This window comes from Cebus imitator, unplaced genomic scaffold, assembly GCF_001604975.1.
Source record: "Cebus imitator isolate Cc_AM_T3 unplaced genomic scaffold, Cebus_imitator-1.0 Scaffold248, whole genome shotgun sequence".
Classification (NCBI taxonomy): domain Eukaryota; kingdom Metazoa; phylum Chordata; class Mammalia; order Primates; family Cebidae; genus Cebus; species Cebus imitator.
In genome coordinates this window covers 574160-598834 of record NW_016107563.1, presented here as the reverse complement: position 1 = coordinate 598834, position 24675 = coordinate 574160, and the positions used below count along the sequence as shown (strand labels likewise).

General features: G+C 37.2%; 1 long non-coding RNA gene across 1 annotated transcript; it reads right to left on the bottom strand.

The window, feature by feature from the left end:
* Positions 1–617: 617 nt before the first annotated feature.
* Positions 618–17251, bottom strand: LOC119466983. The gene is made up of 4 exons (XR_005195495.1): positions 17139–17251; positions 16094–16181; positions 5720–5827; positions 618–750 (listed from the first exon to the last, which is right to left on the bottom strand). It is a non-coding gene; the product is annotated as an uncharacterized LOC119466983 (long non-coding RNA).
* Positions 17252–24675: the final 7424 nt, after the last annotated feature.

Here is a 24675-nt window from a genome sequence, read left to right as displayed (position 1 = left end):
TGGCTTTGTTGAAGATCAGATGGTTGTATGTATGCGGCTTCATTTCTGAGTTCTCTAACTTGTTCCATTGGTCTATGTGTCTTTTTTTTTTTTTTTTTTTTTTTTGCCAATATCATTCTGTTTTGATTACTGTACCTTTGTAGTATAAAAGGACATTGAGATGGCCCTTTAAGTAACTACTTCTTGTCAAATCCAGGTGCAATAGAAAAGAAGATTGTCCACAATTATCTGTAAAGGCTATTAAAATACCCATCCCGTTTCTATAATATATCTGAGTGAGGCTGAGTTTTCTTCACATATTTGAGCAGAAACAATACGTAGGTCAAATGCAGAAGCTGCCAAGAGACACAGAACCTGTTCCACAGTGAGTATTTAGTAAACATGAGTTTTTATTATTATTGCTATTATTACTTAAGATTAGATAATCCTTGTCTCTAATGTAGTAATTGAACAATTTGGCTTTGTGCAATTTCATAATTTGGAGAAGCTCACAAAAATTTGTCTTTGGAGAAAGAAAAAGAATCACTATTACGTTATGCATGATGGCTTTTTTTCAGAAACTTTTATTCCAAAATACAAAAATCTACATACTTCTGCTTTTGCTTCTCTTAAGCCAACAGCACACCAGACAGCTCAGAGCCAGCCACGAGACCACAGAGGACAGGGAAGCAGCCAGTATGATGGTTGACTTCTCCTTCCTAGTCACAGGCAAGATAGCAAATGGCTTGGATCGAGCTGTAAAATTGACTCCTATGGGGGGAAAAAAAGACATTTCAATAATATGTTAGTAAGATGCTAATATAATTAAAATATGGAATAAAACATTTATAATAGTATCTGGCACATAGTAAGTGTTCAATATATATTCACTGAGTTTAATAAATAAATAAATTATAAATCCAAGATTTCTATTTCTAGAGAATCACAAGATTCCAACAATAACATATAATGGTTATTTCCAATTCTGTCAATTATTGATAGAGAATTCTTCCAATTCTCTCTTTTAATTTTCAAACCTACCTTCTATACCAATGTAAAATTTAGCTTCTTTCACTCATGTTTCACTAATTAGAACAAAAGTATTCTCAGCTCCAGAATGTGTGAAATTACGCGCTCTGATGCATGTATCTACTCAATACGTGCCATATAACACACGAGTACAGGGGCACAGGGACAGTGCAGCACCATACTGTCTTAAAGAGTTGTGTTATCTGGAAAAGGAGGACTAGAACAGTGGCAGATAGAACCACCAGCTCTGAGTTTTGGGCAAGATGGCATCCTCCTGTTGAGAGAGTTCAATTCTCTAGAAATCCATCTGAAACTCCTCCCATTTTTTGTAAACAGGAAAATTTCTCATCCCATTATTATATATGAAATGAGGCATAACATAGTCTAAAAAAGGAAGTTATCTGTCTGCATAAAAACCCATACACAAATGTTTATTGCAGCTCTATACATGGCGAAACCCAGAAACAAACCAAATGTCCTTCAGCAGGGGAATGGATAAACAAACTACGGTTTTTCTAGACAATGGAAAAGTACTCAGCCAACAAAGAAAGAAAGAAAAGAAAAAGAAACAAACACACAATTGATAACCTGTAACAACTAGAATGAACATAAAAGGCATTATGCTGAGTAAGAGAAGTCCATCTCTGAATGGTTCATACTTGTAGGATTCCATTTATATAACATTCTAGAAGAGACAAAACTACAAGATAAGGAACTGATCAGTGGTTGCCAAAGGTGAATGGTGGAGAAAGGCTACATGTATTTGAGGACAGATATTTGGAGTGATGAAATAGTCTTTATCTTGACTGTGGGAATGGTTATATGAATCTATACATGCATTTGAATTAATAAAATCACATACAAAAAATGTTAATTTTATAGTACATTAATTTTAAAAATAAATTGTTTTAAATAAATTGTTAAAAATAAATTGTTTTAAAACTTGTCTTTAGTTTTGAGGTTGATGAATATATTCATTATCCTAATTATGAGGAGGCTTTCATGAGAGTAGACATTCATCAAAATGTATCCAATGGTATGCTTTAAGTATGTTTATCATGTGGCAATCATATCTCAATACAAACAAGTTTATTTTAGAAAAGCTTGCTTGTGAAAAGTTACAGCAAGCATTTTTAAGCAGCTCATTCAAAACAAACAAGCAAATTTCAAATTTCTGCTTTCATCCACATAACTCATGTAAAGAGTTTTTATTTTATATACTCAAGAAACACCATGTTTTTCTTTGCTATGCTTCCACTGGGCTGAACCTGACAATTTTACTGGAAGTCACTGTCAGATATTCAATCTCTGCTTCTGGCTGACTTGGTCCCAAAGCTACTATAACAAAATCTCTTGTATCTGAGCCATATTTGGCCTGTATGTTATCAATTAATTGCTTTTTATGGGCATCTGAATAAGCTCAATCAGGCCCAGAGATGGGGGAATAGATTTTACTTGGGATTCAAAGAAGTAAAAACCAAATTCTTTACACTTTTATCCATTTTTCAAAGATTCTTTAGTAATTGTTTACTTGGTCAAGTTGATCCCATTCTTAAGATATTTACAAGCTAGTCAATGAAATAAGATACATAGAACAAATATTTGTTAAACAAATCAGAACGTGACACATACCAATGAAATCAACTGCTTTGAACGTTTATTTTCCATTGATATGATTAGGGAAAGCATCCTGGAGTAGGAAGTATCTGAGGGGACTTTGGAGGCTGTGCAAGTACATAAACAAAGACAGAGGAGAAAGTAGCAATTGATACTTAGGAAACTTATGCAGAAAAATACTGTAACTTAATGCTAGAAGAATTTGAGACCAATTTTGATGGGCATTAAATATCAGGCAAAGGGCCCTAGAGAATATTCTGAAGGCATAAGGTACCACAGAAGAAAAGATTTTTTTTTTTTTAAATAAAGACAGGGTCTGGCTCTGTCACCCAAACTTGAGTGCAATGCGTGGCACAATTATAGCTCACTGTAGACCTGAACACCTGGGCTCACATGATCCTCCTGCTTCAGCCTGTCAGGTGGTTGAGACTACAGGCATGTGCCACCATGCCTGGCTAATTTTTTGTTAATTTATTGTAGAAGCGGGGTATTGCTATGTTGCTCAAGCTAGTCTTAAACTCCTGATCTCAAGCTATCCTTCAGCCTCAGCCTCCCAAAGTACCAGGATTAGAGGCATGAGCCACACTGCCCAGCCTAGAAAGAAGATTCTAAACTGAGAAGTGAAATGAGCCACATAAAATATAGTTGGTCCATTTCTGTGTAGAACACAAAAATGACAGAGAACCTAATGTCAAGGAGACCAGGTGAAATTATCTAAATTCAAGGGTGGAAACCACTGGTTTTCAATTATTTTAGCAGCAGAACATTTTTAAAACTTCAATCTTAAAAACAATCTCAATAAATTCACTTACTGATAAACAAATATTTGTAGCCTGGGAAGCATGGTAAGACCCCAAATCTACCAAAAAAATCAAATAAAATAAATTAGCTGGGTGTGGTGGCACACATTTCTGTATTCCCAGCTATTTGGAGGCTGAGGTAGGAGACTGCTTGAGCCTGGGAGATTGAGACTACAGTGAGCCACTGCACTCCAGCCTGGGTGCCGGGTAACAGAGTGAGACCCTCTCTAAAAATAACAACAAAACACACACACACACACACACACACACACACACACACACACACATGAATCAACAATAACATAAATCAATGCTCATCAGACCTATTATTTTGAAGCCTATTGGAAATAAGAAATTTCATTGATTGGCCAAAATGTGTGAAAAAACACTGCTTTCCCAAACATTCTCGCACTTGAAACTGATATACTTGGAAACAAGGATTTACTCTCTGGACGTGTGCCATTACTCAGCATGATGTCAATAAGGGGTCACAGAAATGCAGATCTTTAATATTTTCCCTTTCTTTTTATCTGCCATCTATTTTCTCCAAACTTAAACTTTTATAAATCTCATTCTGAAAGAGTCTCACAGACTTGATCTTGAAAATTATGAATAATTTAGTGGAAAACACTAAGGGAAAACTTTCAAGATGATTCTTCAGTTAATTCTTTTTATAAGCTGTAAGTAGAAACTATAAGAAAGCAGTAGTCTACCAAGTGTGAACACCAAGGCCAGCTCAAAATCACAGGAGTTACCAAGAAGTTTCTGTCTACAATACATTTCTCATTTGGTTTTACAACTTATTCCTTAAAATAAACTTGATAATGTATTTGGGTAGTCTTAATTAATTACTGATGTAATTGAAGGACAAAGGTCTTTTAAATGTCAGACAAATCTAGAATAAAATATGCAGTCCTGCCTGTCTTACACTTTAAAACATATCCATTCAAAAACTCAAGCTTATGGCACAATCACTGGAAACTGGGAATCCCATGGTCAAGGATACTACACATGTTTGTTCATGAACCTGTACTTATATTAGGACACTTTGACACACGAGGTGTGTGTAAATTGCTCACGTGGCTCTATTCTTTTTCTATTTCTTTTCTATCCTTCAGAGGATGATTGCTTAAATGCTTAACAACCATTTAAGCAATCATCCTCTGAAGTATAAATGGGACTCTCATGAAAATACATAAGCAGCTCTTGTCAACATGTTATTTATCTCACCAATGAGGAAACCAGGAAGAACATGAAACTGGTTTAAATAGCATTTAAGAGATAATGATCATATAGCCAGGGAACAATAATATTATCTGACCTCAGAAGATAGTCTTTTTGTTAAAAAAAAAAAATCCAAATCTTGGAACTAAAGGAAAAATGATTATGATTACAGATCTTATCAGCGTCACACTGGAACATTTTCAAAAGGCCCTTTGAAGGTTTATTAAGTTCCCTTGAACATACATTTGTTTGGCTTACTATTTGTTATTTATTAGGGCCCAGACATGTTAATTTGTAGAAGACTGTCATGCTGAAAACAATTTTTATACAGTTAAGGATGCAAATGATTTCTGTAGACAAGGTAATATCAAAGGTTACACTTTTATTGCCCTGTATCCATTGTAAACTTATTTCAGCATTTCTTCACTGACGTGATCACTATCTCCCAAATGCTCTTTAAATTAGTTTTCTTATTTCTTCTAATTTCCTCATTAGTGAGTTAAATAACATGTTGACAAGTGATCATTTTATATTTTCATTAGAGTCACATTTAATATGTCAGAGGGTGGTTTTTTACATGCTTTGTCAAAAAGAACTGGATCATATAAGCAATTTACACACCCCTTATACTAATAGTTCTAAAGTGCCAGTATGTTGATGGGCATTGTCCCCATTTGGCAGGGGGTTGATAAGGAAAGAACCCAAAGTTAAAATTTCATAATACTCAATATCCCATGACTCTCTTTCTTATAAATTAACATTCTCCTATTAATACCCAACCAAATGTCATGTAAGTAAATAAAAGAAAAAAACAGGTAGAACACAGAAAGTCAACTTCCACTGGAGAAGAAAATGTACATTTGGTTTCTTGCTGACCAGGAGTCTCCTGAAGTTTCTATTTCCACATGTGCTCTTCTCAGGCTTAATGATACACTCAAGTGAATTTATTTTCTAAACTATGATGACTTCTTATTCATGATAGCAGTTATTCCCCTTAAAAGGGAGCAAGGATTATTTTCTCAAAAAGAAAAAAAAAAAACAGAGAATAAAAACACACTGTGTAACATTACCTGGAGGAGAAGTGACAGTAAAAATGAACTGCCAGTTTGACCCAGAGATCAAGACTGCCAAGTTGTAGAAGCTAACATAACCATCTTGAGTTTCTGCCTGAGTGCATCCTACAAAGAAACACAAAACAAAAATTAGTTGCTCATTATCTATTCAAGAACAATGTCTTTATGTCTTCTGTGACTGTAGGCAATTGGGCAATGAAGGACATTTTTTTTTAACTTAAAGAGGTTATTCATCAGGTTTTTCTTAGTCAAGACTTAGAACCAAATGATCCAATAAAGAATAATAACAGTTAACATATATTGAAAGCTCACTATGCCAGACACTGTTCTTTACACACGTGATTGCCTAAAAACTACACAACAATCCTATAAAATACACACACTATTATCTATATTCTAGTACTTAGGAAATAGGCTCATGAAGACTAAATTATGTGGTACTGGGGTTACAGCCCAAATCTACCTGATTTCAAAGTTTGCATTTTTAACCACTACAATACATTGACTATATTACGTGTATACTATGTAAAGAAAGAGTTTCTATTATCTTTCTAGGTGGTCAGTTTCTATGGTCTGTCTTTCCTCTGTTCAAGTTATCTATAGTTTATGTAATAGCAGAGTTTGGTCAAGAGATCAGGACCATGGCAATCTATCAAATCATGACTGATAAAGCTACTCTGATTTAGCAACTTGAATTGCCTGGACCTTGGCTTCCCTGAAAAAAAAAAAAAAAAGCCTGCATCTTCTAACGTAGGTCATCCATTTATAAAGTTAAAAAGGCAGCTTAACTCAATATCACATTCACGATACCATTAATCATGTTTTGACTCCACCATCCCTAAATTACATATTTTCCTAATTAACAGCTGCTAGACTTTACTCTGGAAATGTCAATATGATTGGCATGGTGGACAAAGGGTTATGAAAGTGGTCTGAAAGTTTATAAATTGGTTTGAGATCTCTAAGGCTGAAAGGTGTCATAAAGATAGAATATGCTTAGTGTTACATTTTTCAATTCAATTGCTTAATCCTTTTTGTAAAAACACTGTCTTTCTTCATCAATTTTGCAGAGCTAACTAAAACTTCCTTTTTGAGAAACATCTTTTACTTCATCTCTTCTGAGTTCCAAAATAAATAAAATGCCCAGAAAAAAATGAAAATAAATAAGCCAAGACTCAAATAAATGATAGGCACCCAAGATAAATGCAGTTTATACTCTTTAAAACCTATATGCATCAAAATTATGGACAATAAACTCTTGCAAACAATGAACTGCAGAGTACAGATGTTCAACATGAAATCATTTGCTGCAGTTTTTCCTTTGACAAACGTCCTTATTGTTCCCATCTTTGGAAGAATACAAAGCAGCATTTAATCGAAATGTGTCCGTAGAGCACAGTGAGTCGGCCTCGTACAACAGCCGCCAAATTGCCTAATGGAAAGTGCTTTAGTTCTAAATGGGTTTGCTTTTGTGTTAAATACCAGCTTGCCTTAGAGATCTCTACAAAGATTCCCATATATATCTATGATATTCTCAGATTTGAAGCATATGTGCCCAAAAGCTGAGGCAGTTGCTGCCAAGTACAGTACATTACTCCAGGGTTCATCAGATCTTCAGAATATCTATGATGACATAGACAAATGCAATTGACAGCCTCCCTGATCAAGCTGGTCTAAACAATGTACTAGCTGGGAGACTTGGGATGGGGTGGGGTGCCGGGCTTGAGCAACTTTAGAATTGATTACACAACTACCGGGGAATGATACCTGAATGAATTTCTGCAGGGTAGACAGTTTCTAAAATACCTTTGCAGCCCAAATTATCCCCACAACTATCCCACTCATTCCTACTTATGTATACCAGCAAAACTGTTATATCATTAATGTTGAGATGTTATCTTTAAAAGTATTAAGCATTTTTTGTACAACTATGATCCATAAGTGTCAAAGGATATTGAATACTTATAAATAATTGTCATTGAGTATATAAATTCACTTTTTATGGTAATAGGTAGAAACTGCCTTTTCACTGAGGAAGGTCTACTAAAGAAAAAAGAATATGAAGTTAAATTGCAGAACAAAAGATTTAGACTAGATATATAGATATTGTTTTGTTGTTTGTATTTTGTTTTTCTCCAGGAAATACTTATAATAAGTGAGATAATCCGTCCCAAATGCTTTTGGTGCATTCTTTCTGAAGTTAAAAAGTAGTATTTCATGATGGCTTCAAGAGAAACTTTCAATTATATAAAATAGGGTATTTTGGTGACATGGGTATCCTAAAAACAGAAAACTACATGTGATTTCTTTCCTACTTCATGACTCTCTCTCTCTCTCTCTCTCTCTCTCTCTCACACACACACACACACACACACACACACACACACACACACGTGTGTATATAACACACTCTCAGCCTACTCCTCACACATTCTCATTGGATCTCTTTAAAAACGTAATAGTGATAATACTGATCCAAGTGGGCTAGTCGGCTTGAGTGTGTCTTGGTGTCAGTAAAATAAAAGAGTAAATGGTATCTTACCTCAAGGGCAGTTAGAATGACAATCATTAAAAAGTCAGGAAATGACAGACGCAGGAGAGGATGTGGAGAAATAGAAACACTTTTACACTGTTGGTGGGAGTGTAAATTAGTTCAACCATTGTGGAAGACAGTGTGGTGATTCCTCAAGGACCTAGAACCAGAAATTCCATTTGATCCAGCAACCCCATCACTGGGTATATACCCAAAGGATTACAAATCATTCTGCTATAAAGACACATGCACATGTATGTTTACTGCAACACTATTCATAATAGCCAAGACTTGGAACCAACCGAAATGCCTATCAATGATGGACTGGACAAAGAAAATGTGGCACATATACATCATGGAGTACTGTGCAGCCATAAAAAAGAATCAGTTCCTGTCCTTTGCAGGAATATGGATGAAGCTGGAAACCATCATTCTCAGCAAACTAACACAGGAATAGAAAACCAAACACTGCATGTTCTCACTCATAGTGGGAGTTGAACAATGAGAACATTTGGGCACAGGGAGGGGAACATCACACACTGTGGCCTGTCCGGGGATGGAGAGCAAGGGGAGGGATAACATTAGGAGAAATACCTAATGCAGATGATGGGTTGATGGATGCAGCAAACCACCACAGCACATGTATACCTATGTAACAAACCTGCATGTCTGCACATCCCAGAACTTAAAGTAAAATAAACAAATAATAAAAAGAGTAAATAGTTTCATGCCTCATTCACTTTGCATGGCCACAACATGATTCTAAGCTGGTTGGGCATAACATCCTTGAGGTTACTGAAAGAAAAATAATGAAAGATGAAGTGCAATAAGTGTCAGGAGTGGGACAAAGTAAAACATGAAGTCTCAGTGTGGTATGATATGGGAGAAAGTATGGGGAATAGGTAAGGCAGGGAGCAAGAGTAAGGTACTGGGTATGAATAACGCACAAAGTGTGGCAAGTAAGGTATGAACTATGGGTTAGATATGAAGCATGGGTAAGAGTCTGGATAATGTGTAAAGTATAGTATATGAGTAAGGTACAGACTATGGGTAAGGTATGGAGTGTGGATAAGGCATGGAGTATATGTAAGTTATGGAATAGGGGTAAGGGATGGAATATGAGTAAGGTACTGGGCATGGGAATCTATGAAGTATGGCAAGGTCTGGGCCAGGCATGGTGACTCACAGCTGTAATCCCAACACTTTGGGAGGCCAAGGCAGGAAGATCACCTGAGGTCAGGAGTTCAAGACTAGCCTGGCCAACATGGTGAAACCCCATTTCTACTAAAAATAGAAAAATTAGTCAGGCATGGTGGTGGACAGCTGTAGTTCCAGCTACTTGGGAGGTTAAGACAGAAGTGCTTGAACCTGGAGGCAGATGTTGCAGTGAGTCAATATCATATAACTGCACTCCAGCCTGAGCAACAGAGCCACACTCCACCTCAAAACAAAGGAAGGTATGGACTATAAATAGGGTATGGAGTACAAGTAGAGTACCAGGTATGAATAAGGTATGAAGGAGCAACGTAAGGCATGAGTGTGGGTAAGGTTTGGAGTTTGGGTTAGGAATAGAACGTGTAAAGTGTGGAGTAGAAGATGGGGAGATGAGTTCCAGTAGTCATGTGAGAGTATCTGTTGTAGATATTACTAGAACATGAAAAAAGCTAAAAATTTAATATTTTATGCTGCTGTATTATTTTAAGATCAGAATATTACTGATTGTTACATATCCTAAGCACTTTCTATACCAAAATGACAGCACTAACAAAATGGCACTAAAAAATGAACAGAATGACAGCATCAAAACAGGCAGTTCAAAATGCAGTTCTGAATGTTTCATCTTCACAGTGGCCAACTTTGAATAAATTCACTCCATTTTCTTACTATTTTAATGACGTGCCTTGTGTCTGCAAATTTGTAAAAGGACTATTCTGGGCTGTCCTCATTCCTTGGGATTTTAAACCCGAGAAGTTTTAAACTGAACTGCCCACACACAAAAAAATGACCAAGAGCAAAAATATGAGTTAGCAACACAGGTGTTACTTTCAACAAAGTGAACAAAAGACAGATTGAATAAGTGGAAGGGAAAGTCTGGAGGGTCTATGAGGAGATTCTGACAAAATATGCAACATTATCTAGATCTTTCAATTCGGTTTGTATAAAGAGAAAGTGAAGAGGGTACTGAGGAGAGCAAGATCTCAAAGTTTGGTAGAAAATTATTTTTGTGGACAGGGTCAAAACATTTAGAGTCTTGTTTTGTTTTGTTTTTTGTTTTTATTTTTTAATTTTATTTTAAATTCTGGATTACACGTACAGAACGTGCAGGTTTGTGACATAGGTAAACGTGTGCCATGGTGGTTTACTGCACCTATCAACCCATCACCTAGGTATTAATCCCCACAAGCATTAGCTATTCATCTTGATGCTCTCCCTCCACTTATGTCTCCCAATCCCTGACAGGCCCCAGTGTGTGTTGTTCCCTTCCCTGTGTCCATGTGTTCTCACTGGAAAACATTTGGCATCATAATAAGTAGATGGGGTAAAAAAAAAATTACACATCAAAATAGCAAAAAGTCAAATTGAAAAGACAGTGGGAAAACTTATTGTTCTAAGAAGAAAACAATAAGATGAAACAAGCTTTAAAAAGTAAGGGTTTTGAAGCTATGAAGTTTTTTTTTTAATTTTTTTATTGCATTTTAGGTTTTGGGGTACATGCGAAGAACATGCAAGATTGTTGCATAGGTACACACATGGCAGTGTGATTTGCTGCATTCCTCCCCATCACCTATATCTGGCATTTCCCCCCATGCTATCTCTCCCCAACTCCCCACCCCCCGCTGTCCCTCCTCTATTCCCCCGCCCCCCCCCCCGCCCGGCAGACCGCAGTGTGTGATGCTCCCCTGCCTGTGTCCATCATTCTCAGCAAACTGACACAAGAACAGAAAATCAAACACCACATGTTCTCACTCCTACGCGGGTGTTGAGCAATGAGTTATGAAGTTTTTAATCATGAGATGTCAATTGCCTCCTTAAGAGAATTTTTAGAAGGGGATACTTTCATTTTCTGGAACCGATGAGTTAGCTTTGACAGAAACAAAATGTATAAGCTAAATTAAATGGTGACATTACAAAAAACTGAGATCTGAGATTAATTCATTAAAAACAACATCAAATGATTATTCATTAACTTGGAGAGCTTGTTGCGACAATTTTATAAGTTTCGTAAGAGACAACAAAAAATGAAGGAACAATGTCACCAGAAAAGGTGGGTGATTTGCACCATGTGATAGGAATGGTTTTAGGCCAATAGTAAATGCAATTAGACGATGAGGCACGTCTATGATTGATTTATGCCTATTCATTTTAACATTTTGTACATTGTATGGGAGCTACGTGAATGAGTTTAGACTCATAGCAAGAGTAGAGCAAGAAATAACTATAAAGTCATAGCCTATTCTTTGAAGTCAGTGTTTTGCAGGTAGGCTGATGTTTGAGCTGGCACATGAGTCATTTCTAAGTCTGAAAGAAACATTTTGGACAACACAAAACCAGCAGAAATGCCTTAGCTGATTCATGAGGTGCACAGGAAATTGGATAAGCTGATTGATTGATTGATTGATTGATTTAGAGATGGAGTCTGGCTCTGTTGCCAGGCTGGAGTGCAATGACATGATCTCAACTCACTGCAACCTCCACTTCCCAGGTTCAAGCGATTATTTTGCCTCAGCCTCTGGAGTAGCTGGGACGAAAGGTGCATGCTACCATGCCCAGCTAATTTTTGTATTTTTAGTATATACGGTGTTACACCGTGTTGGCCAGGATGGTCCCAGTCTCTTGACCTCGTGATGCATCCTCCTCAGCTCCCCAAAGTGCTAGGATTACAGGCATCAGCCACCCTGCCTGGCTGATAAACTGAATTTTTAAAGAATGGTGAACAAATCTTAAAATTTGCATAGGAATAGGGATATTTGGCCAATTATCAAAAGATATATATATATATACCATATCAATTTAAAATTTTCAGTGATTTATTGGTATGAAACTTCCATTCAATATGTGACTGGCAAATCTCAAAGGATGCATCATTATAATTACAATACAAGCTGCATAAAAAGCCAGTGCTTGAAGTCACGCTTCTAGAAAGAAAGATTTGCAAAAGTTAACAGGATTTCCTACTTATTCTGCTATTATAATATGCAAATATCATGGTAATAATAGATAATTATGCTTAAATAACTGTTACTGTCTCTCTGTAAATTTTTTTTTTAAATTTATTTATTATACTTTCAGTTCTGGGGTACATGTGCAGATCATGCAGAATTGTTACATAGGTATACACATGCTTTGGTAGTGGTCTGCTGCATCCATTACCCCATCATCTATGTTAGGTATTTCTCCTAATGCTATCCCTCCCCAATCCCCCGACCCCCTGTTATTACTCCCCTATCTCCCCACCTCCCAGGTCCCAGTGTAATGTTCCTCTCCCCTCCCTGTGTTCATGTGTTCTCATTGTTCAACACCCATTTATGAGTGAGAACATGCGGTGTCTGGTTTTCTGTTCTCGTGTTAGTTTGCTGAGAATGATGGTTTCCAGTACTATATATATATATATATATATATATATATATCTTTTTATAGTATTCATATTTTGAAAACATTATTTTCTATTTTATTTTTTTCTTGAAACAGCCTTGCTCTGTCACGCAGGCTGGAGTGCAGTGGTGCCATCTTGGCTCCCTGCAACTCCCAGGATTAAGCAATTCTTGTGCCTCAGCTTCCCAAGTAGCTGGGATTACAGGTGCATGTCCACCATGCCTGGCTATTTTTTGTATTTCTAGTAGAGATGGGGTTTCACCACATTGGCCAGGCTGGCCTCAAACTCCTGACCTCAAGTGATCCACCTGCCTCAGCCTCCCACAGTGCTGGGATTACAGGCATAAGCCACCTCGCCCAGCCTGAAAACATTATTTTCAAATCACATTTGAGCTAATATTTATAAAGTCTTCCTCATCTAAAATAGCAACACAACATTTAGTACAGAGATTTGCTTAAGTACTAGCTCTTAATCAGAATTATTTAAGAATTCTGAATTCAAGCAGTCAAGATACACTCATTGGCTCTATTCTTTTACTGAGACCCTGTAAGAATTTTTGAATACTGTCTGGCATAGAAGTTGTGGGGAAGGGAGTGAATGCTTTCCTTTCTGTTTCCCATCTACCTTAAAAATCATATTTTTTATTATACTTTAAGTTCTGGAGTACATGTGTAGAACATGCAGGTTTGTTACATACTTATATATGTGCCATAGTGGTTTGCTGCATCCATCACTCCGTCATCTATATTAGGTTTTTCTTCTAATGCTATCCCTCCCCTAGCTTCCCACCCCCTGCCAGTCTCCAGTGTATGATGTTTCCCTCCCTGGGTCCATGTGTTCTCATCGTTCAATTCCCACTTATGAGTGAGAACATGCGGTGTTTGGTTTTCTGTTCTTGTGTCAGTTTGCTGAGAATGATGGTTTCCAGTTTCATCCACGTCCCTAAAAAGGACATGATCTCATCGTTTTTCATGGCTGCATAGTATTCCATGGTATATATATATATATATGCCACAACTTCTTTATCCAGTCTATCACTGATGGGCATTTGGGTGGTTCCAAGTCTTTGCTATTGTGACCAGTGCCGTAATAAACATACGTGTGCAAGTGTCTTTATAATAGAATGATTTATATTCCTTTGGGTATATACCAGTAATCAGATTGCTGGGTCAATGGTATTTCTAGTTCTAGATCCTTGAGGAATCGCCACACTGTCTTCCACAGTGTTTCCGTTTGAATTCTTGGGACACTTTTTAAATTTTCTCATTGAAACTATTGGGAAAGATTAAAGGAATTTAACAGATCCACTTTATCAGACTGTTGTCATCTCTGGCTCCCTATCCAAATATAGGAGATGATTTTAGAACGTTCCATTGAACCCTCCTATTCTAGATTATGTCAGGTTGACATAAAATGAATTTCTCTTCACCTCAAGGTGAAGCCCAGAATTGAACCGTGATATTGTGCGTGACTGGGACTCCCTCCAACTCCAATGAAAAGGAAATACACAATCCTACCCATGAGTAGAGGAAGAATTTCAAGTGCTATGATAATCATGAGGCCCCTTGTGCAGAGAGGAAACCCCTATGCAAGAAGACTTTGAGGCTATCAGGCAAGATCTGTGTGTTGGGAAATTGACTACACACAATAGGGAGAAGGCTCCTAGTAAGATGCATGATTAATAATGTATGGGGTATGTTGAGGGAGGCAGAGTAAGAGAAAAAAAAAAAAAACTCTTGTGACACCTGGAACACAGACTATACTAACTATAAAACAGAACCTCCTGCACTTACTGCCTTAAAACTGAAATCAAAGGGACCTGTGTCTTAATTTGGCCCAGCAGCCAGGTTGTATTTACCTTTTTTTGTTTCTCATCATCAAAACTCTTGCTTTTTGCTCCCTATCCAGTCTTCCACATTTCAGTAAATAAAACCAATATCCACCCAATATATCAAGATCAAAACCTAAAAGTCATCCTTAACTCCTTGTTTTCTTTACTCCCAGTAGATTCTGTTGATCTAACTTCTAAAAGACATTGTGAATCAATCCACTTGTGATCTCCATCATCTCTTGCCTGGCCTTTTGCAATCACTTTCCAACTGGCTCAGGAGGTTCACTCTTGCCATTGTCCAATCCATCCTCCACAGAACAGAGTGGTCCTCTAAACAGGCAAGTTGGACCTTGGAACTGGCCTGCTTGAAAACCTCCAGTGGCTTTGCACGTCACTATGAGTGCAGCCCAAACTTCCCCACCATGGTTCCCAAAGTCCTCTGTTATCTGTCTGGCTCCAGCATCTCTCTTACTTTCCCTGTTCCCTTTATCTCCCTAAGTCATGAGGCTCCTTTGCCTTAATTCTGTTTTTCAAGCACATTCTCCTTAACATATTTTCTGTGGATAACATACTGCACTATTTTACAACATAAAACACAATGATTGAACTATTTAATAATAAAAAACTTGTACCTCTTTGAGTAGTTTGTGTTTCAATGGTTTTGTGTGTGAGGGGCATTAGATAGCAATTTGGAACTCAGAAACTATTTTTACCATAAAAACCATGTGATACCTGCTTGTTTATCTCTAGACAGGCCCTAAAATGCACATTCTTGGGTCCTTCGGTAGAATATGTAGCCAGACTATCTTGGGCCAAGTGAAAATCTTCATTTTAAATAGATTTTCATATAATCAAGCTTCAAGGAAAGTAAATGGAGCTGGCAGAGGTGCTGGGATAGAACAGGACAGTAAAACAGGTAGACAAAGTTGGAAAGGAGAAAAACGAACCCTGAGCAATTTATTCTTCATAACACCGAGAGCAAGTCTTTCCAATTTTCCTAAAGGAATCACACTGTACCTGGTAAATTGCTCCCTGGCCAGTCCATGATACTGTACCAAACAAGGGTGTGTTATAGGAGCCCTGAGTAGACTATAGAAAACCTAGGATTTGATACCCACCCAAAGATGCCATGCACTTTTCTTTACACTACTTTAAGGATATGAATATGTTGAAAACATTGCTTTATTGTGACAGGGAAGGGAGAGAAATGGTGGCGACTTTAGGATTTGCTGCCAGCCTAATCTTCCTTTTCACAGACACTGACACTGTAGACTAGGGATGAAAGCATTTCCTTTCAAATTACTGGAGAAATTCAGTATTACCAATTTCGCTGTGAATTCCTAATGGGTGCAAACATTTTCAGTGCAGATAAAGTGGTAACAGACATCTGAAAGTCACAGATACTTTACCTACCTTTTAGCGCTGAGTCTGATGCCCCTTCTAGGGAAGCTGAAATTGTCCATGGCTCTGAAGGGGGCCCCAGAGACTCCACTCTTCGATTCTAGAAATGGGAATAGGAGGAGGGAGGAAGAAAAAGTTGGATTCAGAAGAGGATTTTGTGAAGTTAGAAAAGAAGATGGTTCAGATGTATGCTTTTATAAAGCACTTATTCAGTAGAAATAAAAGAAAGTGATAAAAAAAAGTTGTCTTTCTCATGTTAAGAGTATATCAGAATTAACTTACTGAAAGAAGAGTAAGGAAATTATTGCAAGACAAGTTGGGACAGGACAGTGAGAAGATGAAAGGAAAACTACATTTATAGAAAAGAATGGCACTATGTGCTGAAGGTTCATAAAAAGGAAAGGTAAAGAGAAATAAACAGGAGCAAGCTGGGTGAGTGCCAGACTAGATCAAAGTTGACAGGTTTCCAAGTGTGGACCTCAGTGCCACAGATTTCTCTCTGCAAACATGCCAGGGGATGTATTTGTAAACAGGAGAAAGCCAGTTCAACAATCATAGTTCCCTGTGAATTTTGTAAATATTGAAAAGACAAAGTAGAATCAGGACACAAAGTCTGAAATTAGAATTAAGCACAGAAACTTGTTTTACTTAAACACATATAAGACAGATTAAAAGAAATAAATAAATAAAACTGTAATGCATCTATAATGTCATAAGTTCCTTCATTAGCACATGAAAAACTTCAGATATAGATCTTATTTGTAAAGGCTAGGTTTCAAAGAAGATGTGAGAGACCTACTTTAAGAATTCAGTGGGGGAAGAAAAGTATCAGAATTTGATTTTTACCCTTGATCAAATGCTGAATGTTCAGAGAAAATGGAAGGCAGACTGTGAAGGGGAAGGAAAATGATGAAAGTAGTGAGAAGCTCTAAGTGCAACAAATTGCACACAGTGGGCACTCTGTAAATGTGTGTCAGTGATGACAAACTCTAAAACCTACACTGAATGCTACCTACTACTCAGCTCTGAAGGCCAATTGATACCTGTGAAACGTTACCTGCTGATCCAAAAATACCAGTTGTGGCTGCACTGGAAGCTCATTTCCCACTTCTCCATTTGAAGGCTGGACTAGGACGGAAAGTGCATAGGGTCGAATATATATCAAGTTCCCAGTCTTAAAACTGCTTGTATTTCTGGCAGATATAAAAACAAACAAAATACATCCTTAGGATTACACATATCCCTGTGGTTGCAATTTTCCACAATCCATTATTACCAGTGAAAATATTTTTGTTTGCCTATGTCTCTGGAAAATAATACACTGTGTAGTGAACATGATTTTATAGCAAAGGTTAATTATGTATGTATTTGATATGTTTTTTTCACTATAATGAAAATGGACTGGGGGTAGGGAAAACCACAAATTATGAGCTTATTTTTTTTCACCATTTATTAAAGTCAGTCAAAAACTAAAAGCCTCAGTGAAAGAATTTATCAGACTAAAATTAGAGGACATGGACATGTTCAATAGTAAGCTATTAAATAAGCTTTCCCAAATAATGCCCTGATTTGTGTGTGTGTTCCAGCTCTGTGATATAAATACTACCAACATAGCTAATTCCAAGCTGCCAAGATAACATCACTGAGCAGAGTTGGGAAGAGATGCCCAACAGCAAACTCCAGTACACCACTGTTTTACACAGAACAGCTCATTTAATCTTCACAACAAGCCATATTTATATTCTGTACGTGTGCTTGTACTAAATAGATTCAATAACCATTAACAGCATAAATTAATTAATTTACCTTAGTGGCATGAAGCACCTGAGGAGAATAATACTTATAATTGATATTTACTGAGCACTTACTGTATACCAAGTACCATGATAAAGTGTTCATGTGTAAATTCATTGCATCTTTAAAATGATACTATGAGGTAGGTACTCTTGTCTATATGTGAAGAAACTGAGGTCCAATAAGGCTTCAATAACTTGCCAAATATCCTACAAATAGTAAGTGTTGACCAAGATCTAGAGTGGTTAACCAATGAGCTATATTGCTTCTCACTTCCTTTGAACATATTAAGTGCTGACGTGACTTAGCAACAAAATGGAGCACATACAAAATAGTTATATAATTCACGGCAGGGAAAATGTATTTCACTCAGAGTTTTGGTATGTTGGATGACAGAGCCTCCTTCACTAAAATAAAATTATACATCTATTGTCCCATTAAGCATATTGTGTATTACATATCACAGGCATGCAACAGATATTTGGCAACCCTAAATGGAGACACCTGGACATCACATATCATATATAGGATCCTGACATAAAGCATCCCTTGGTGAGTTATCCTCAATAGCCTGGGCCAGGTCTAATGAGGCTTTTATTTACTTATTTATTTTTAAAGTAGCCTACTTTGCTTTCTCCCATTTAATGTTTGTAAGTCAACTCTTCTATTTCCTAACTACCTACCCTTTCCAACATGAGGAGGAAAGGATAAAGTATGTATTTAACGTGGAGGGTGCATGTCAGAAAAAAGTGAAGATTTGTTCTGAAAGAGGAAATAGTGGAAGGGCAAATACAATGGATTACAAAATACGAAGTTTCCATAGGAAGTGATTTTCTTCTCCCCTGAGAATCCTAGGAAATGCAGGCAGAGTGCAAATATGTGGTCCTAAGAAGCCCTTTAGTCATCTACCAGCTAAGACCCTGGATTTTTGACTGGAGTCACTCCTTGGGAATTCAATATACACTAGCCCAATCATCATTTCTTAGTTTGCTTAGCCTGAGTGGCTACGGCTCCTTTCCTTTTTAAAGGAAACAATTTAAACCAGATTTTAAAAATCCAAGCTATTAATTCTATCCCTCTATGGGTTCCAGGTTATTAGAAAATTCTAACATTGTTATCAGATCCTATTTCTCCCCTAACCTATTCCTTAATTTCATTCTGATGGGGGCTAGGATGCAGGCAAGCAGTCTGGGTTAAAGACACTGAAAGACCCCATCAAAGATTCTGACATAAGTACATTGACGTCTAGAGATGAAGGGAGGGAAACCAACTGCCTGAACACCCACTAAAAGGCCCATTCCTGACACACTTTAAAGTTTATTGTGAGCAAATATCTCTTGTTAAATGTAAACAGCATCTCACTGGAGGTCACAGACTTGCTGCTGCAGCATATCCCAAGGTAATACCACTTTAAGCTCCACATAAACTCTTAAACAGTTTCTATCCTAAAACCTGACCGTAGGTGGTACAGTTTTTTACGATATGTTATAATAGTGCAATAAATCTGTTAGCTTAAAATCGAATCTCCATGGCCTTTTAGAGAAATCATCATTAAATGCAGGGTCCTGTTAATGATGCCATCGAAGTGAAATTGTTTAATCTGCTAAGGGGGTGAAAGGTCACCAAATGAATTTTTTATAATACATCAACTTGACACGCAATAGGGAAAACTGTAATAGATAAAAGCAAAGGAAAAGGGCACTGTCTTCTTCTGATAGGTCAATAGCAGCCAAGAGAGTCACTCATCCACTTTCCTTTCACGATGGGGCTCCTTTTGCATTTAATATGGACACCCAATTAATACCTCAGCACCACAGACAACCTCATTTTAGGTGACTTATAGCAATTTCTCCCCCTTCCCTGAAATGAAAGTGATCACAATACATCATAGCATTGTGCGAATTAACGTTAATTGATTCAAGTTACCAAGCAATGATGGGCCACTTATATAATCTAGGCGTTATTGGGTGCTAGAAGGGATGGAGGGAAGATTAGATTCCAGTGTCCGTTGCTGTGACGACGGGAGTCACCTGACGCCTTGTTAGACAGTTGTAAGGTTCTATTGCTGGCCCCAGTGGGGTCGTCAGTAAACTGGAGTGATGTCCAAACATCATTACATGCTGCTCCAATATTAAAGCAAAGGGATTAGCAACTTATTGCAAGCAACCTGGATTTGTCATTGTGCTGTCGTTATCCAATTTCCAACTGCTAATGTGACTGTAGCCTGCAGGCAGAAGGACCTACAGCCAAACTTTAAAAAATGGGGGAGAAAAGTTCCCTCCATTCATCCCAGTTTTTACCATTATTTAACAGCCTCCACTACCCCGTTAGGTATGTGAAAGAATTTTTTTTCTACAATGCTTAAATGCAGGCTAAAGGAGAAAAGTCAAGAAAATACAGAAAATTTCCAGTTAAGAGATATCTCCTATTCATGTCAACTCTTGCTTTTTGATTCCACCAGATTCGAAATGTTTACCCTGTAGAAGATGGAATTATTTCTATTTTCATGGAAAACTCAGAAAACAAATAAGTTTATTAGTGAAAACTGGCTCTCAGCAAGATCTACTGTGGTGAGCGAGGTGAAGCTGGGGTGGAAATCAGAGATACTCTCTCTTCAACCTTCTTCTTAAAGCTACTACCTGAGTTCCTGTAAAAAGCCTCATGTTTTGACTGAACGTTTCAGGATGTCCTGAGTATTTTGTATCTCTCTTGTTTTAAATAGGCTAGATAAGGTTGAATATTCTATATGTGCCACAATGGGACTTGAATTGTAAAATGATTTTGGACAATTTTGTACCCTGAAAAAAAAGTAAATTCTTTAGTCAGTTCTAAAGAATGAACGAACATATTAACATCTGTTATGTTAATATATTGGGAAAATACAAAAATAATGTCAATATATTTCTATATGTTTAAGAAATATGTTAACACTTCTACTGTGTACAAACATTGTTCAAGGCACTGTAAAACATGCAAAGATGTAGAACACCATGACCTCTCCCCCTCAAGAATAACTTTCTATATATTTTGTAAGACAAGAATGACTTTTCTGGTTATCCTTCTGAGTTGATAGATTGACAGATACAATATTACTTACCTTTCATGGTATGATGCTCCCTGTTAAACCTATCAAGGCTTTCTTAGCAAATAGTCAACTCTTAAGAGGGAAGAAATGTCTTATGATCTGACAAGTTTTCGTTGTTGTTGTTGTTGTTGTTTTATTTTGTTTTGAGACAGAGTCTCTATCTGTTGCCCAGGCTGGAGTGCAGTGGCCCAATCTCGGCTCACTGCAACCTCCACCTCCCTGGTTCAAGCGATTCTCCTGCCTTAGCCTCCCAAGTAACTGGGACTACAGGCATGTGCCATCATGCTTGGCTGATTTTTGTATTTTTAGTAGAGATGGTGTTTCACCATGTTGGCCAGAATGGTCTCAGGCTCTTGATCTCATGATCCACCTGCCTCAGCCTCCCAAAGTGCTGGGATTACAGGCATGAGCCACCACACCCGGCCAATCTGACAGTTTTTCTGGCACTGTGGTCCAGTGGTCCAAGCCTGGCACATTGTAAGCACACAGTACATGTTGCTTTAGTAACACTTTGCCAAATCAGTACCCATTATGCATCCCCTCTGTTCTCAGGTCACGAATTGCTTCTGAAAAACTACTACTCACTTTGACCTGACCAACTTCACATTCTGGATCACTCCTCAAGTAGTGTGCTTACTTCTATTCTATGATTGTTCTGATTAAACTCTTGTGATTCTGTGTAATTATTCATATAAAAATGAGATTTCAGTAGCCCTAGGTGTAGGTTGCAGTGGATCAGAAGTATATAAAGACACAGAATAAACACGGTACATCTTCCAACAATTCAGGGGAAAAAACACCTCTTAAGAGTTGACTAGCTGCTAAGGAAGCCTAGATGGGTTTAACAGGACGTAAGGACAATGAAAGATAAGTAAAGTCAATTATAAGCAAAAAATAATGGGACAAAAATCTAAGTATTTTAATTGGTAAAAACAATATTTATAATAAATCTAGCATGACTAATTTATCTAAGAGAATGAAAACTGCATTCTTATAGATCATATGCAAAATAATAAAAATTTCCTGTTGATCCTGGGGAGCTATAGCATTCAGAAGTCTGGTTAGGAAAACAGAAATCATTCAAGGTCCTTCTAATGGAAGAGATTTAATATAAGATATTGGTTTCACAGGAGTTTTAGAATAATGGAAAAGTAAAACAGGCTACATTTCACTGTATGTGATATAGTGAATGGACACTTGGGAATATAATTATAAGTTAAAACCTTGAACACCTAATAAATATTATAAAGATTAAAATTTTATACTCAAGTTAATGTTATGAAAAACTGGATTAATGATTAAGCAGCTACATAATTAATGATTTATTTGTAATAGGTACGGAATGAGATTTAGTATAACATCTTCTCATTAAATAGTTGAATAAATGTTGTTTTTCATATCCATCAATTTTCAAATCTCCAGATTGTTCTAGGGTCCATACGATATTTTGAACATAATAGCTCTTTGGTTAACATTGGGTAATAAAAAAGAATTGAAATGTAAGCTTTCAAGGGTCTATTATATTTACCTATGAGTTCACCACGTGTATAAATAATTCTTAATTAATTTTAATGTAGTGTAGTCTGATTTTGAAATTAAAACTTCTGAATGTGGATATGTCAACAGCAGCAATAGATTATAATTAACATCCTGTTCAGAGAAAAATAGCAGAAAAAAATAAACTGAAGAACAAGAATTAAAGATTTAGTGGTCTGGCCCATTCAGTATAAGAAAAATAGCACCCAAGGGCATCACTGCAAATACAGGATTGTGAAGTAAATGATAGATTTAATGATGACCATGAATCATCATAACAAATGTGAATGGTCCACATTATTTCCCATTTAATAAGCCTGGGTATGGTCCACATTATTTCCCATTTAATAAGCCTGGGTATTATGCAATCTTTGTCTTTTTTTACATTTAAGAGTTGAAGACTTTTTTAAAATGCTTGTTATTAAAGGAACAATTTTTAATTGCATAGAAAGCTTGCTTATGTAGAACATCTCACTTTCCCACAAAGCCACAAATATGAAATAAGATTACAATAAATTTTGCCATCCACCCAATTAAACAAAGTAGTAAACTTGTACTGTAGTGAAAAGAAGAAATGATATAAAAACACTCTTTAGTGGCAAAGTTGTGGTTACGTCATGGGGAAGAAAAGAGACAAGCCAGCAATATAGGAATCTCCTCTAGGATGAACATTCTGCCAATCTTGAAAAGAACGTACTTCCTTGCTGATAGAAAGATTCTACTCTTTCATGCTCCAAACAGCCGTTTTCTAGAAAGCAGGCGCCCAGGATACATAAAGAGGAGAAGATGCAGAAGAGAAAATATAGGTGACTGAATGTTAATAGACTTGGGTCACTTATTGGCACTCCTAGGTTTCTTCTCTATTCCAAAGCAGCCTAATAGGGTGCTCCTTATGCAGAATGGGGGAACTTTAAAAAGCCACTAATGAGATAAGTAGGCACACATATGCATGTGCACACATACGCATGTGCACACATACAGATACACACACCTACAGTGTCATGCTCACCCTCATGGTAACTGTTTTCACAGCCCAAAGTTCAAGGCAGTGACATAAACAAAGAGTTTTATGTGACACAGCATATTAGTTTCTATTGCTGTATAACCAATTACCACAGTCAGTGGCTTACAATAACACAAATGTGTTATCTCCAGGGAATGGGCCAGGAGTCCAGACAGGCTTGGCTGGATTTACTGCTTATGTAGAGGATCTCAGAAAGAATCCACTTCCAAACAGGTTGTTGGAAGAATGCATTTCCTATGACTACAGAACTGAGGTCCCTGCAAAACCACAATGAGGTACCATCTCATACTAGTCAGAATGGCGATTATTAAAGAGTCATGAAACAACAGATGCTGATGAGGCTACAGCAAAATAAGAACACTTTTACACTGTTGGTGGGAGTGTAAATTAGCTCAACCATTATAGAGGACAGTGTGGTGATTCCTCAATAATCTAGAAGGAGAAATACCATTTGACCCAGCGATCCCATTACTGGGTATGTACCCAAAGGATTATAAATTATTCCGGTGTAAAGACACATGCACATGTATGGTTTATTGCAGCACTGTTCACAATAGCAAAGACTTGGAACCAACCCAAATGCCCATCAATGATAGACTGGATAAAGAAATTGTGGCACATATGCACCATGGACCATCATGCAGTCATAAAAAAGATGAGTTCATGTCTTTTGCAGAGACATGAATGAAGCTAGAAGCCATCATTCTCAGCAAACTGACACAGGAACAGAAAACCAAACACCACATGTTCTCATTCATAAGTGGGAGTTGAACAATGAGAACACATGGACACAGGGAAGGGAACATCACACACCAGGGCCTGTTGGGGGGTAGGAGAGGGAGAGCATTAGGACAAATACCTAATATGTGCAGGGCTTAAAATCTAATGACTGGTTGATAGGTGCAGCAAACCACCATACATGTAAACCTGTGTAACAAACCTGCACATTCTGCACATGTATCCCAGAACTTAAAGTAAATTTTTAAAAAGCTTTAAAAACTAAAAGAACTGAGGTCCCTGTGGTCCCTATTTCCACACTGGCTGTCAGCTAAAATTCACTCTCTACTCACAGAATCTACCTGATTCCTCTTCATGTGATTCCTTCCATCTTAAAAGTCCTTACACATCAAATCATCACATTTGGAATCTCTCTTG